The 14,650-nt window shown below is 34.8% G+C and overlaps 1 pseudogene; it reads left to right on the top strand.

Annotated features, from left to right (window-relative positions):
- The first annotated feature begins 3,859 nt into the window (after nucleotides 1-3,859).
- Nucleotides 3,860-12,379, top strand: LOC114725798 (receptor-like protein 33; annotated as a pseudogene).
- The last annotated feature ends 2,271 nt before the right edge of the window (nucleotides 12,380-14,650 follow it).

Raw genomic sequence — 14,650 nt, 5'->3', positions numbered from 1 at the left:
TTAACGAAAATCCAAATACTACCACCATATAAGGTTGGTTAGTCCAGACACTTATCGAAGTTGAAGCAGGGAGAGTGGGAGACCTCCGTGTCAGTAGGAGCCAACGCAGAAAAATTCTTACATGAACCCAATCTGCCACGTCATTTGTGGTGTGACCAATCACAACCTAACAACTCAGCTAATTTTAATCCTAGTTGGTTGATGATTCACTTGCTCCTAATCAATTTAATTTTTTTTCCAAACAAATAAATAAACCTCTAAATTCTACAGAAAAAACTCGTCGTCAAGGTTCAACAGAGAAATTGAAGGGGTTGAAGAAGTATGCCCTAGCCCAGCCTTCTGAAATCTTCTTCACCGGCGGGAGTATGCAGCTTTGCCGCCGGTGGGGAGTGAGAGTCCAGAGCATCGCCAGTGAAGATTCGTAGCTTTGCTGTATCTTTGATTTCAGTTTTGCTTCTGGCGTGCGTTCTTCCGATAGCATCTCTCATGTCATGTGTTCTTCATATTTGAATGGCAATTCCAAGTATCACGTCAAGTTTTTCTTTTCCCCTATACATGGATAAATGGACCACCGTGGGATGAGGACATGGTTTATTGTTAGATGGAAGATATTTATGGGCAGTAAGGTCTTGTTCTATATTGACACAGAGTTGGTGGTGTCCATTTAAATAATGCCTTCTTATAGGAAAATGTTGGATGAGAAATTAGTGTTGGATGTATAAGCCATATGTATGATTATGATCTGCTACATATTTTGTGACTGTTTCATCAAATCCATGCTGCTTAGACCCAATGTTTAAGAAATACACAATGTTTACCTAAGAATTCACCCATCCTCCTTATGCTTTAACTTTTAAAGTTTCTTTCATTATACTATAAATTCACCCCCTCCCATTTTATTAGATTTTCTATATTTTTTTTTATTTCACATGTTTTTAACAATATTTAAGGGTAAAAGTGGGTACAATCTATCATAGTTGTAATTTTTTCATAACGAAGAAAATATCTGGTGTGTATTTACTTTAGATAACTGTTCCTTTTTTATGCCCAACTAGATTAGTGTTAATAATATCACAAATAAAAATGGTTTGGGCAAACAAATCATATTTTTTTATTTTGTAAATATTTTCTCACTCCTTCTTTATTTCACAGCCAATTATATCTTAGATGCTATATCGTAGTATATATACTTTATTATGACATAAAATGTTGACAACAAAAAAGATATAAAATATTGTGTGTGTGTGTTTCTGTATATTTATATATTTATAATAAAAAAATATCAGAAAAAAATGATGAATTTGTTGATACATTGTGAGGGTTTGAATCTTTTCAACTTCTATCCATGCTTGATTTCCTCCATCTTACCACCACCATATAAACTAGCTCTAGGTGACCCCAAAAAAAAAATTAAGAATTCCATCAAAAAAGCTTTTTAAGCCAACGGAATTCCTTACAAACCCTAAATCAACGTAACAAAAATTTGATGTGAGAAATTATTCTTCTATCAATATGAGGAAAATGTATCCAAAATAGTATCATCGTATAATACTTTAATACTTTACATGAGAGCCAACTCATTTCATTCGATATATAATAATAGTATTAGATATTACTTTATATTCTTAATATAAGAGCTAGTTAAAAATTAGATTTGGTTCTATATATAAGACTTTATTCTACTTTATCTCCCAAATTTTTATAAGATTATTTATTTCTATTTTCATTTATAGTTGAACATTTTGAGACATATGCTGAAAGAAAAGTATCATTTTAATTGAGTTGAACTTTTTTTTTTTGGGAATAAGAATTTAGTTGAACTTTCACCAAGAGCGGCACGCGCATAACGTATGCAATTTGCGCCTATATAGTTTTCATGGAAGGGGCTTTTAATTCAAAGCTTGAATTGTCAACTCAATTCGTAGACTCGTAACCTCTGATTATCTTCCATTCTACATTTATGTTTTTCTTCAATTTAATCAATTCCACTTTTCAAACTTTGACTTTTACGCACTAACTAGCACTTTGAACAGGTGGGTAAAAAATAATGATTTTGATGATGCTCATAAATCTCTTCGTTTGAAGAAAAACCATATATTGTTTCCTATGTGTGCGTAGGAGCTAGATTTAACTAATTTACTAAAAATTAATGAAATTGGCTAGTTTTATTATTTGTAAAAAAAAGTGTGCACGAATTTTTCTCATAGAGCTTCTTTAATTATTTGCGTTAGAAACTATTACCTATGATCCTTAATATGAGAGCTAAATAACTAAATTGGAGAGATTAAGAAAATCAATTAAGTTAGTTATTTGTAACAAATATGGGTAATTTCCTTAAATTACCCTTATTCAATCATGTACATTGAAACTATACTTGGGTGAAAATATCTTACAATCAACAGGAATATTTTTTTAGAACACATTATAAATTTGGGAGACAAATTAGACTTAAGTATTATATTTAGGATGCTCAACTAGTTTTTATATTTAGGACGAAAAGTAGTATTTCATTAATAAAATCCTTTTTAACATATGTAATAATAAGAATAATATAGGAAAAAAATTATAAATTTAAAAGAGAAAGTTGATTATATTTTTATATTTAGAACCAAAACAACCTCTTTAAACTCTTGAAGTATTACAAAACAATATATGAAAGTAAAGGGACTTGGCGGGGGGTCCCTAGTAGTGACCATCACAATCAAGACAACATAGGAACATGGAATGGAAGGTCATGCAAACTTACAAACTATGCTAAAAGCTTATATGGGAAAATTAGGGTCTTGATGCCATGATAGGATGTATATCTGACTGTTGAGATTAAAGGCACTTTGAGATTAACATACGACTTTGAATCATTCAATTCTAATGCAAGTGGCAGTGTATCAAAGAATAATGTGAAGTAAAGGGACTTGGTGGGAGGTCTTTAGTAGTGACCATCACAATCAAGACAACGTAAGAACATGGAATGGAAGGTCATGCAAACTTACAAACTATGCTAAAAGCTTATATGGGAAAATTAGGGTCTTGATGCCATGATGGGTTGTATATTTGACTGTTAAGATTGAAGGCACTTTGAGATTAACGTACAACTTTGAATCATTCAATTCTAATGCAAGTGGCAGTGTATCAAAGAATAATGTGAAGTAAAGGGACTTGGTGGGGGGTCTTTAGTAGTGACCATCACAATCAAGACAACGTAAGAACATGGAATGGGAAGTCATGCAAACTTACAAACTATGCTAAAAGCTTATATGGGAAAATTGGGGTCTTGATGCCATGATGGGATGTATATTTGACTGTTGAGATTGAAGAGACTTTGAGATTAACGTACGACTTTGAATCATTCAATTCTAATGCAAGTGGCAGTGTATCAAAGAATAATGTGAAGTAAAGGGACTTGGCGGGGGGTCTTTAGTAGTGACCATCACAATCAAGACAACGTAAGAACATGGAATGGAAAGTCATGCAAACTTACAAACTACGCTAAAAGCTTATAAGGGAAAATTGGGGTCTTGATGCCATGATGGGATGTATATTTGACTGTTGAGATTGAAGAGACTTTGAGATTAACGTACGACTTTGAATCATTCAATTCTAACGCAAGTGACAATGTATAAAAGAATATTGTGCTTCGATAAGGCAAAAAATAGCCTTCAACTTCCTCATTTGATCATTTACAGAGAGGACTGGAGTCTCTTATATGCAATGAGGTCCATCCTAACCTTATGGCTTTTCTTGGTACCTTTCTGCATCATAAACTTGCGCATCAATATCTTTGTTGTGACTGGCAATTGTATTAGCCATCAAAAATCTACATTGCTTCATCTGAGGAACAAGCCTTGTATTCAACCCTTCGATGTCCGAAAAATTGGTTCATTGGAACCAAAGTCATGATTTCTGTCAATGGAGTGGAGTAACATGTGACAACAAGGCACATGTTATAGCTCTTGATCTCAGTGAAGAATCCATCTCTGGAGGACTTGACAATTCCAGCAACCTCTTCAACTTGCAATTTCTGCAAAATTTGAACTTGGCTTATAATGAGTTTGATTCTGAGGTTCCTTCGGAGTTGCACAGGCTGAAAAACTTGAGGTATTTGAATTTGTCAAATGCAGGTTTTAAGGGCCATATTCCAAATGAGATATCTTATCTGAGAAAGCTAGTTTTTCTTGATTTATCTACCTCACTTCACACTACAAAACTTGAAGAGACAAATAAGGCAAAGTTCTTGCAGAACCTCACAGAAATTAAAGAGCTATATCTTGATGGTGTGAAGATGTCTGTTAAGGGGAAGGAGTGGAGCCAAGCGCTATCTTCACTGCAAAATCTTCAAATTATTAGTATGTCTTCTTGTTTTCTCCTTGGACCTCTTGATTCATCACTTGTAAAGCTTCAATCTCTCTCAGTTCTTCGGTTGAACAATAACAATTTCTCAAGCTCTGTGCCTGAGACCTTTGGTGGTTTAACCAACTTAACCACCTTGCATCTTAGAAACTGCAATTTGATTGGGATGTTCCCAAAACAAATCTTCCATATATCCAACTTGCAAGTCCTTGATTTGTCAAATAATCAAAATCTTCAAGGCTCTCTACCACATTTCCAACATAATGTATTTCTCCGCTCATTGAACCTTAGCCGTACGGGTTTCTCAGGGAAACTACCAACTTCTATTCACAATTTAAGGATGATGTCTTCATTGGATCTGTCAAACTCCAAATTCCATGGTAGGCTTCCCAGTTCTATTTCAGAACTGACTACACTTGTTCGTGTGGACTTGTCATTCAACAACTTCACTGGTTCTCTTCCATTTTTTAGTATGTCAAAGAACCTTTCATATCTATTTGTCAATAACAATGGCTTGGAGGGTGAAGTTCCATCTTTTTCTTTCAAGGGCCTTGAAAATCTTGTCTTCATTGATTTAGGCCGTAATTTTCTCAATGGAAGTGTTCCATCATCTCTTTTTACACTTCCATCTTTGCGTGAATTGAGTCTTTCTCATAATAAATTTGGGGGTCTGTTGGATGAATTTCCAAATGCTTCTTCTTCCCTATTAGAGTTCCTCGATATCAGTGGGAATAATTTACAAGGGCATATTCCTCCGTCTATCTTTCATCTTAAAAAACTAAGTTTCATTGAGTTTTCCTCAAACAAGTTCAATGGAACCATCCACTTGGATATGTTCAAAAGCATGGAAAATTTGGCAACATTAGATCTCTCTCATAACAACTTGCTAGTTGATGAAGATTCAGTTTCTAACCAAAGTCATCAGTCACCATTCCCTAAATTGCGCAACCTCATGTTGGCTTCTTGCAGTTTGAGAGAGTTTCCAAGATTTCTCAGACATCAATCCAATTTGTTGTACCTTGACCTATCCAGCAACCAAATTCAAGGAACAATACCCAATTGGATTTGGAGGTTTCATTCATTGGTTTTTCTAAATCTTTCCAACAATTTTCTAACAGATTTGGAAGGTCCTTTTCAAAACATCAGCTCCAATTTGTTTTCTCTTGATCTTCATTCCAACCGACTCAAAGGCCCAACTCCCATACTTCCAAAAAATGTGTTTCATTTGGACTACTCAAGTAATAACTTTAGCTTAATTGACCCACCAGATATTGGTAACCATATCCCTTTCGCAACTTCTCTCTCCCTTGCAAGTAATAATTTTCAGGGAAAAATCCCAGAATCCCTCTGTAACATTTCTTCTCTTCGGATGCTTGATCTTTCTGATAATCAATTCAATGGTTCCATTCCTGAGTGTTTGATAAGAATGAGTTCGACTCATAGGGTGTTGAATCTAGCTGGAAATAACCTCACAGGCCAGATTTTAGACATATTTTCAACTTCTTGTGCCCTTCAATTCTTAGACTTGAATGAAAATTTCTTGGGTGGTAAAATCCCAACATCTTTGGTTAACTGCCTTAAACTGCAAGTCATAAACCTTGGAAACAATCAATTGACGGATAGATTTCCATGTTTCTTAGGGAACATACCCACCTTAAGAGTCATTATTCTCAGGTTAAATCGATTTTATGGGACCCTTAAATGTCCAAATAGCAATGGAAAGTGGAAGGCACCTCAAATTGTTGATGTGGCGTCAAATAATTTAAGTGGTGCTCTACCTGTTGCACTTTTGCAAAGTTGGAAATCATTGATGATGCCTGATGAAGATGATGGCAAATCAACGTTGGGCCCGTTGTCTATTGACATTTATGACAACATGAATCTCATGGACTTCAACACTGGAATATCCTCTGTGAACAAAGATCTTACATCGGAGCTAGCCAAAATTATAGCAGCAGAATCACAATTTGTGATCAATAGCATATTCTTTGATGTCAATGCATATGATTTTGGTCGTCGTAGTTACTTGGATTCAGTGACAATTGTCAACAAAGGAAGACAACTAAAGTTGGTCAAGATTTTGGTCGCCTTTACTTCCTTGGATTTCTCAGCCAATCATTTTGAAGGGCCAATACCAAGGAAATTATGAATTTCAAAGCACTTCATGCTCTTAACTTGTCAAAGAATGCTTTTTCAGGCAATATTCCTTCATCTGTAGGAAACTTGAAGCATCTTGAATCATTAGACTTGTCAATGAACTCTCTCAGTGGGAGAATTCCATCAGAACTCGCAAGCCTAAATTTCCTTGCATTTCTCAACCTCTCCTATAATCATCTGATAGGGCCAATCCCAACAGGCACTCAAATTCAGTCATTTGAGGCTGATTCCTTCAAAGGAAACAATCGTTTATGTGGGCCTCCATTGATACAAAATTGCAATTTTGATGATGTACCAGGATTGTTGACCCCAACATCGTCGTCCAAAACATCTGATGAATCAAATCATGGCAGTGACATCGATTGGAATTTCTTAAGTGCTGAATTGGGATTTACTTTTGGCCTTGGTATTATTATCTTTCCCATTATTTTTTGTCAGCAATGGAGGTCTCGATACTTCAAATATGTAGACGACATACTATACAAGGTTATCCCTCAAATTGATTTCACATATGAACACCGTGGAGGGCAAACTTATAGATGCTTAAGGTGGAACCCTTTCTGATTTTCAGTTGAACAAGGGGAAAGAGCATGCAATTTCATTTTTTTTTTTTTGCTTTTCTAATATCAAGAAGAGATGAATAATTAGTTCTCTTAGAGAAGTCAGAAGTGAAATAAAAGCTTGTTTTTCGATTTACAATTGCTTCTTTTCTTTTTTGGCCAACAATTTACAATTGCTATTTGAACCCTTATTTAGTATTATATTTAGTTTTATGAGTATGCGCATTAAGCATAAAATTAACGGGGCTACAGTGAAATGTGAGGACTTGAAATATAGTATTTTGTATTTTTCTTTGTTTATCAAGTTTTCTCAAAGTTTAATATTACCTTAGGTTCTAAATATAAGAATTAGTTGAAGATTCAATTTGAATATAAATATATGACATTAGTCTACTTTATTTTTTATATTTATTCATTTCACTCAAAATAATCTCTATGATGATGATTATACATGTTAAAAGGTTTTCATTTTAATATACATGATTAACAAAAGTATTTTAAAAATGACAACACATATTCATTATAAATAACTAACCTAACTAACCACACAAAATATCGCCACTGAAAGTGTGACTTTTAACAGTGACATTAAGAGTCCCTGTTGAAATTCTTACTTTCAATGATGACTATTATCTGCAACTCCTAATATTGCTTTTGAAAGTATACCTTTGGTGGCGACTAACCATGTCGCTGTTTAAAGTATATTTTTAGCAGTGACCTAGTGCCTATTTGAGTCAGTGAAGAGGAGCTTATTTTTTAAGTCTGAAGAGCTTAATTCAGGACCGTTCTGCAACCGAGGTCACTGAAGACGCCGAGCCCAGCCACTGAAGATGCCATACCTTACACTTCCCATTCAGCTGCTAAAGTTGATTGGCAACTCTATCCACCACCGCCGCCTTCGTTTATTGTGGATCAGCTCCCGTCACATCATCTACAAAACCATAGTCAGGTTCCACGAATCCGTGTAAATGCAATTGAAATCTCAGGGTTTGAAGATGATCATGGTGATTTGGTTAGGAGTATGGAAATAACGGAGGCGATCACAAGAGAGAAAACCATATGTCCCATATACAAGGAGGAGTTCAAATTAGGAGGAGATGCAGGCAAATTACCTGGCGACCATTTCTTTTGCTTTGAATGTATCCATGTTTGGCTCAACTTTGACCAAAACGATACTTGCCCTGTTTGTCATCGTCACTTGCTTTCTTGGAATTTCCAATCACCTAGAATCACAGTCTCATCCCCACCCCATGTATAGTTCTTGATAGTCCCTAGGAATATTTCTTCTTCCCTCCTGTGCCCATTCTTACTGAGTGACGTCTTATTTCACTTTATATTTAAAAATATTTTTTTATAATTTTTTTAAAGTTTTAAAATTTAATTCACCTATTAAATTTTATTTCTTCATATTAAATTAATTTAAATTCATTGTATTATGTTAAATCATTTTTTTAGTCATGTTTCATTATTTATTAAAACCCATACCTATTTTAGTAATTTTACAAACAAACTTACTTTTACTTAATCATAATCTAAACAACTTTTTACTAATATTACTTTTACAAACTAAATTTTTTAAACTACAATTTAAATACAATTCAACTTATCCAATTTAACTTTTATCTAATATTACTTTTCTAAAACTCATATTAAAAATAAGCTATTTTTTCCACTATCAATCCAAACGAATCCTTAATGTTGCTATTGAAAAGGGCTTTTAGCAAAGTACCTTTTAGCGGCGACACAAGTGTCTCTGCAGAAAGTCTATTTTAACTTTGTATTATTATTTTAAGTTTTTTTAAAAAAATATTAGATTTAGACAATAATTTTGTTCATTAATATGATTTGTTATGACAAAATAAAGTATTTTCACATGTTGTTGTGTTACAAAGAGAGAGAAAGATAGGGTTAAAGAGATAATATGGAGTGTGTGAGAGTAAGAAAGAGGGAAGGAGGAAGGAATGGATATGTGCATGAAAGTGAGATATTATAATTATATGTGCGAGGGAGAGTTAAATAATCATGATAAAAATTTATAATTAAATTTTATTATTTTTCATATTCTATTTCCATATTTCAAGTTATAAATATAAATATTAAAATATATAATATCATAACTTGAATAATTTAACATAAAAATATATACCACAAATAATATTGTATAAATTATATTTTTTTAATACAAAATGGATATTATAAATAAATATTTTAATCAAATAAGAAAATTAATTATAAATATTTAATAATAGTATTATTATTTAACAATATTTAATATGATAGTCTTTAGGCTAAAGGACATTGAAAGTCTATTTCAATATTTTATTACTAGAGTGTGTGTATCTAATTTTGCAACAATTATTACTAGATTCATTCCAACTTAATGGCAAAAAAAAAGGCATGTAGAAGGAGGAAATCAGAAGTTCAAACCATGAAAGAGCCATATTTAAAGTGATAATATCCAGTTAGCAATGTGGCACGTCGAGGTGGAGACATGTGGCACATGCAAGGTGGCAATCAATGTGGTGACACCTACTAGACGACCATCCATGGTGTAGTGGTGGCCAACAGTAGTCCTATTTTTCTCCGGCGACTTTTTTGTTGTCGCTAAAGGGTCTTTTAGTGGTGACTTTTGTGTTGTCGCTGAATGGTCTTTTAGCGGCAACTCACTTTGTCGCCGTTAATAAGTTTCCATAATAGTCACTATGGCAACGATTGGGCCATGACTTTTTGTCATCACTAAAAACTTCTGGCCATAAATTTTGTTGCCGCTGAAAGTAAATTTTTTTGTAGTGAATTATCATCACACACGATCTATTCTTTTCTAAACCAAATATTTCCAATTTCTCCTTTAAACTCGTATCCATAAATATTGCATTTTCATGTCTTTGTACATGACATAAAATCAATATTCAAACCTTGTTTTGGAGAATAAAAAGAAGAGACGAAGAAGAGCTCAATTCTCTTAAAGTTTGGTATACGTTGAAGTTGTCAAATTGAGATGTCAAGTAAATTCTAAATGGTTTCTAAATTTAATGATAGTGAACCATACAAATTTTGAACTGGACAAAAGTTATTTTTATATTTTTGTTTACACAATATATATTTTCTTAGATGTTACGATAAAAATTCTTTTTCTATACAATATTATGGTAGAAATTCTAAGACTTGCATATAATATGTTGCCCTATTTATACTAGATAAAATAAAAAAAGTTAATATAAAATGAGATATATTTCTCCAATTTTTGTCTATTGGAATAAATTAATATAAATACTATTAATAATGTCCCATGCTTTTCTCCTTATGAGATACTAGCTCCGATTCTTAATATAAGATTTAGTTTGGTTTTTAATTTGATCCTAAATATAAGATCCCAATACATTTTATCTCTCATATTTATCCATTATTCCCAAGGTAGTCCTTGTAGTAGTTGCACATATTAGATGTTTCATCAAATTTTAGTTCTAACTAATACACATAATTAGCAAAGGTGTTTTAAGAAAAACAACATCTATTTATTACAAATACCTAACTTAACAAACTTTTTTAATCTACTCAAATTAGTCAACTAGCTCTTATATCAAGAACCAGAGGTAGTAAAGTATCACTAGATGCTTCTAGTAGACTTTGGTTACATAATTAACTAAGATGCGAAATTCTATAGCATTAATGTTCATTGTGAGCGTAGGATACATACATGCATGTGTGTGTATTAATTATTCTGAATGTTTGATCAATTTTAATCAAGAAATATTATTACTTTTTGCTTTTGGCTAAAGCTTATAATCAGATCAAGTGGTGTAAGCAGCTAGCAGTTAACGAATCAAATAATAGTTGTTGTGTTTATGTATTAATCAAATTATAAGGGGTAAATTTTTAACGCTTAGAATATCTTTCAGATGGCATATCTGGTAAAGTAAGGACGCACGGTCGTTGTTGAATATACTCCTAATGCAAGAAATTCTTACATGAACCTGGTCTGCCATGTCATTTGTAGTATGACTAATCACAAGCTAACAACTTAGCTAATTTTAATCCTACTTGGCTGATGATTCACTTGCTCCTAATCAATTTATTTTTTTTCCAAACAAATAAATAAACCTCTAAATTCTGCGGAAAAAAACTCCTCGCCAAGGTTCAGCGGAGAAATTGAAGGGGTTGAACAAGGGACTCAGATTCCATGCTAAGCATAATGATGAGCACCAAGAGCACGTCATTTATGTGCACCGTTTTAATAATTATTCAGTAGCCAGGCAATGTCGTTTTACTGGGATCTATAAATTTATGCTTATGATATCATTTTTCTTTATCTGAAGGAGGAGAAAACGCTTAGCAAGGCAAGTTCTAACTTTTTTTTTTTAATAATGAGCAAGTTCTAAATTTTTGCAGTTGAGTCTCTTTTATTTGAAGAAGAATACCAATGGCGACTTCCCATCTTCAGCAGATGGACAAAAAATGTCTCTGAAAGATTAGGGTAATGAGTTTTTTTAAGTTGGAGAAGTATCTCAAAGCCACAGCATTTTACACCCAAACTATCAAGCAAGATCCTTCAAACCTAGGGTCATTGTTGACCTCTTTTATCTGCTCATTGTTCTTTTTACTGATCTGGTTTTTTGGATGTTGAATTTGTGAGTGCTTGGGCTAAAAATAAAATCAATTAGTTCTAATTGGCTGCGGAGTTTTAGCAGAGGAGAGACCATGAAAAATAAAAATGATTCGGGTGTGTTGATTTATCCGATTTGAGTCAAGAAAAGAGCAAAAGAGTAGCCTTTTGGGTGGCATTCTTGACAGCCCATTCTTGGTACTGCTTGTTCATCCTGGTTGTTGACATTAACCACCAACCAGTGTGTCTTTTGAAAGAGATGAAGTGCAAGAGAACAGAATCAAGAAAGAGATGAAGAAACCTGAAGCATTTTGTTGACATTGGCTCCAAAGATTTTGTGAAATAAGGAGCAAAGACACAATCATTAGCCCCCTCCTTCCTTCCTCCCTCTCTCATTTCTTCAATCGCTTGATTAGGTGTTTAGCTTAGCTGCACGTGAAGATGGTGCCGAAGAACAAGAGAGAGGACTGAAACGGTCCAAACTTTCAGAATTTCTATTCGCAACAAACAATCAACATCGCCCATCATTGAATGGTTAAGATCATTCATAACTTTAATGAAACAGTGTGTAGTGGTGATGATGAGCTCCTTGCGCTTATCAAGCCGCTGCACACTGAAACTCATTCCGTTGAAGAAGTATGCCCTAGCCCAGCCTTCCAAAATCTTCTTCGCCGGTGGGGAGTATGTAGCATCAACGGTGAAGAGTCCGTAGCTTTACTGCATCTTTGATTTGAATTTCGCTTCTGACGTGCATTCTTCCTACGGCATCTCTTACGGCACGCATTCTTCATCATTTGTCGCACGTTGTGTCACGTCTCCTTTAGAGTTGATCTTGGGTGAAGAAGGTTCGTAGCCGTGGACAGCATCCTCAAACTCTAGGTCTCTATCAATGCCTGGAAGGGACAAATATCATAGGTTTTGAAACTTATATCTTTTATCTTTGTGGTACTACTACTCTACCTTGTTCACAAACTGATGTCCATGTATCTATATTTGAATGGCAATTCCAAGTATTATGTCAAGTTTTTCTTTTGCCCTCTACACTACAAAAAAATAGACTTTAGGCGACGACTTTCGGCGGCGACAAAAAAAGTCGCCGCTGAAAGTCCACTTTCGGCGGCGACACCAAAAAGTCGCCGCTGAAACCAAAACTTTCAGCGGCGACAAAAGTGTCGCCGCCGAAAGTGGACCTTCAGCGGCGACTTTTTTTATCGCCGCCAAAAGTGGACTTTCAGCGGCGACTTTTTTTGTCGCCGCTGAAAGTATAATATAATAATATATATTTTATTTTACAATATTAATAAACAAATTGCCGAAAGTGGACCTTCAGCGGCGACTTTTTTTGTCGCCGCTGAAAGTATAATATAATAATATATATTTTATTTTACAATATTAATAAACAAATTGCCGAAAATGGACCTTCAGCGGCGACTTTTTTGTTGCCGCCGAAAGTGGACCTTCAGCGGCGACTTTTTTTGTCGCCGCTGAAAGTATAATATAATAATATATATTTTATTTTACAATATTAATAAACAAATTGCCGAAAATGGACCTTCAACGGCGACTTTTTTTGTCGCCGCCGAAAGTGGACCTTCAACGGCGACTTTTTTTGTCGCCGCTGAAAGTATAATATAATAATATATATTTTATTTTACAATATTAATAAACAAATTCAATCTGGCTCAGCGGCAAGAAGGTTGGACACGAAGGGAGGCGGTCACAAGTTCGAACCTGGAAGAAGACACATTTAAGGTGAAAATATTTAGACGATGACGTGGCGAGGAGGAGTGACGTGGCAATGACGTGGAGGTGGCTAGTGATGATGTGGCGGTCGGCGGTGATGACGTGGCCACCGATGGCGATGACGTGGAGGTCGACGGTGCTGACGTGGCGGCCGGAGACGATGACGTGGCACCGGCGGTGATGACGTGGCATTGGTAAAGCCAATTCTTCTTAGGCATTACTTTCAGCGGCGACAAAAAAGTCGCCGCAGAAAACACTTTCGGCGGCGACATTTGTCGCTGCTGAAACTTCTAAAAGTCGCCGTTGAAAGTATCTTTTAACGGCGACCTTTTTAGTCGCCACTGAAAGTTTTCAGCCACGGCTGCTACGGCAACGACTTTTCAGCGGCGACTTGTTGCCGCAAAAAACTTTTGGCGGCGACTTTTGTACTTTCAGCGGCGACTTTTGTCGCCGCTGAAAGTCAATTTTTTTGTAGTGCTACATGGATAAATGGACCACCGTGGGATGAAGACATTGTTTATTGTTAGGGAAGAGAGCAAGAGCTTTCAGTTGCAAGTTAGATGAAAGATATTTATAGGCGATAAGGTCTTGTTCTATATTGACGCAGTGCCTTCTTATAGGAAAATGCTAGATGGGAAATTAGTGTTGGATGTATAAGCCATATGTATGATCTGCTACATATCTTGTGACTATTCCATCAAACCGATGCTAGTCAGACCTAATGTTTAAGAAATAGATAATGTTTATGCAGAATATTATGTTATGATATCCTTTTCAGGTTTATGCATAATTCTTTACCATAATAAGTTTGTCATATTATGAAAAGCTAGGTCCTTTTGGACAACCCACTACATAGTTACTCACCTTAAGTTTCCTTTCATGAGCCGTGTCAGCTTAGGAATCTATGGTGATTAAATTTTCCTCTTTCTTTGCTATTTCTTTCTTATTCAGTGGTTTCTTGCGAACCTACATCAGTGGTGTTATGTCAAAATGCAGTTTGCCCAAAGAACTAAAGACATTTGCTAAGCAGTAGTCTAATTTATAATGAAATGATGGTATGCAATATCAAAATAAAAAGAAAGCCAGTTGGATGTTCAAATGTTCTTGCGAACCTGCTTTGTGCTTATTGAAATTACTTAACGTGTTCAAATTGCCAGATCTCTAGTTAGTATATCACTGCTCTGATATTATAATTCCCCAATGCGATGCTGGTCTTTTTCAGACTTGAATATTCAAATGG

The sequence above is a fragment of the Neltuma alba genome, unplaced genomic scaffold (genome assembly GCF_004799145.2).
Source record: "Neltuma alba isolate B1F8T4 unplaced genomic scaffold, ASM479914v2 tig00012280_pilon, whole genome shotgun sequence".
Taxonomy (NCBI): domain Eukaryota; kingdom Viridiplantae; phylum Streptophyta; class Magnoliopsida; order Fabales; family Fabaceae; genus Neltuma; species Neltuma alba.
The sequence above is the reverse complement of the archived record's forward strand: the minus strand, read 5'-3'. Positions and strand labels throughout refer to the sequence as shown.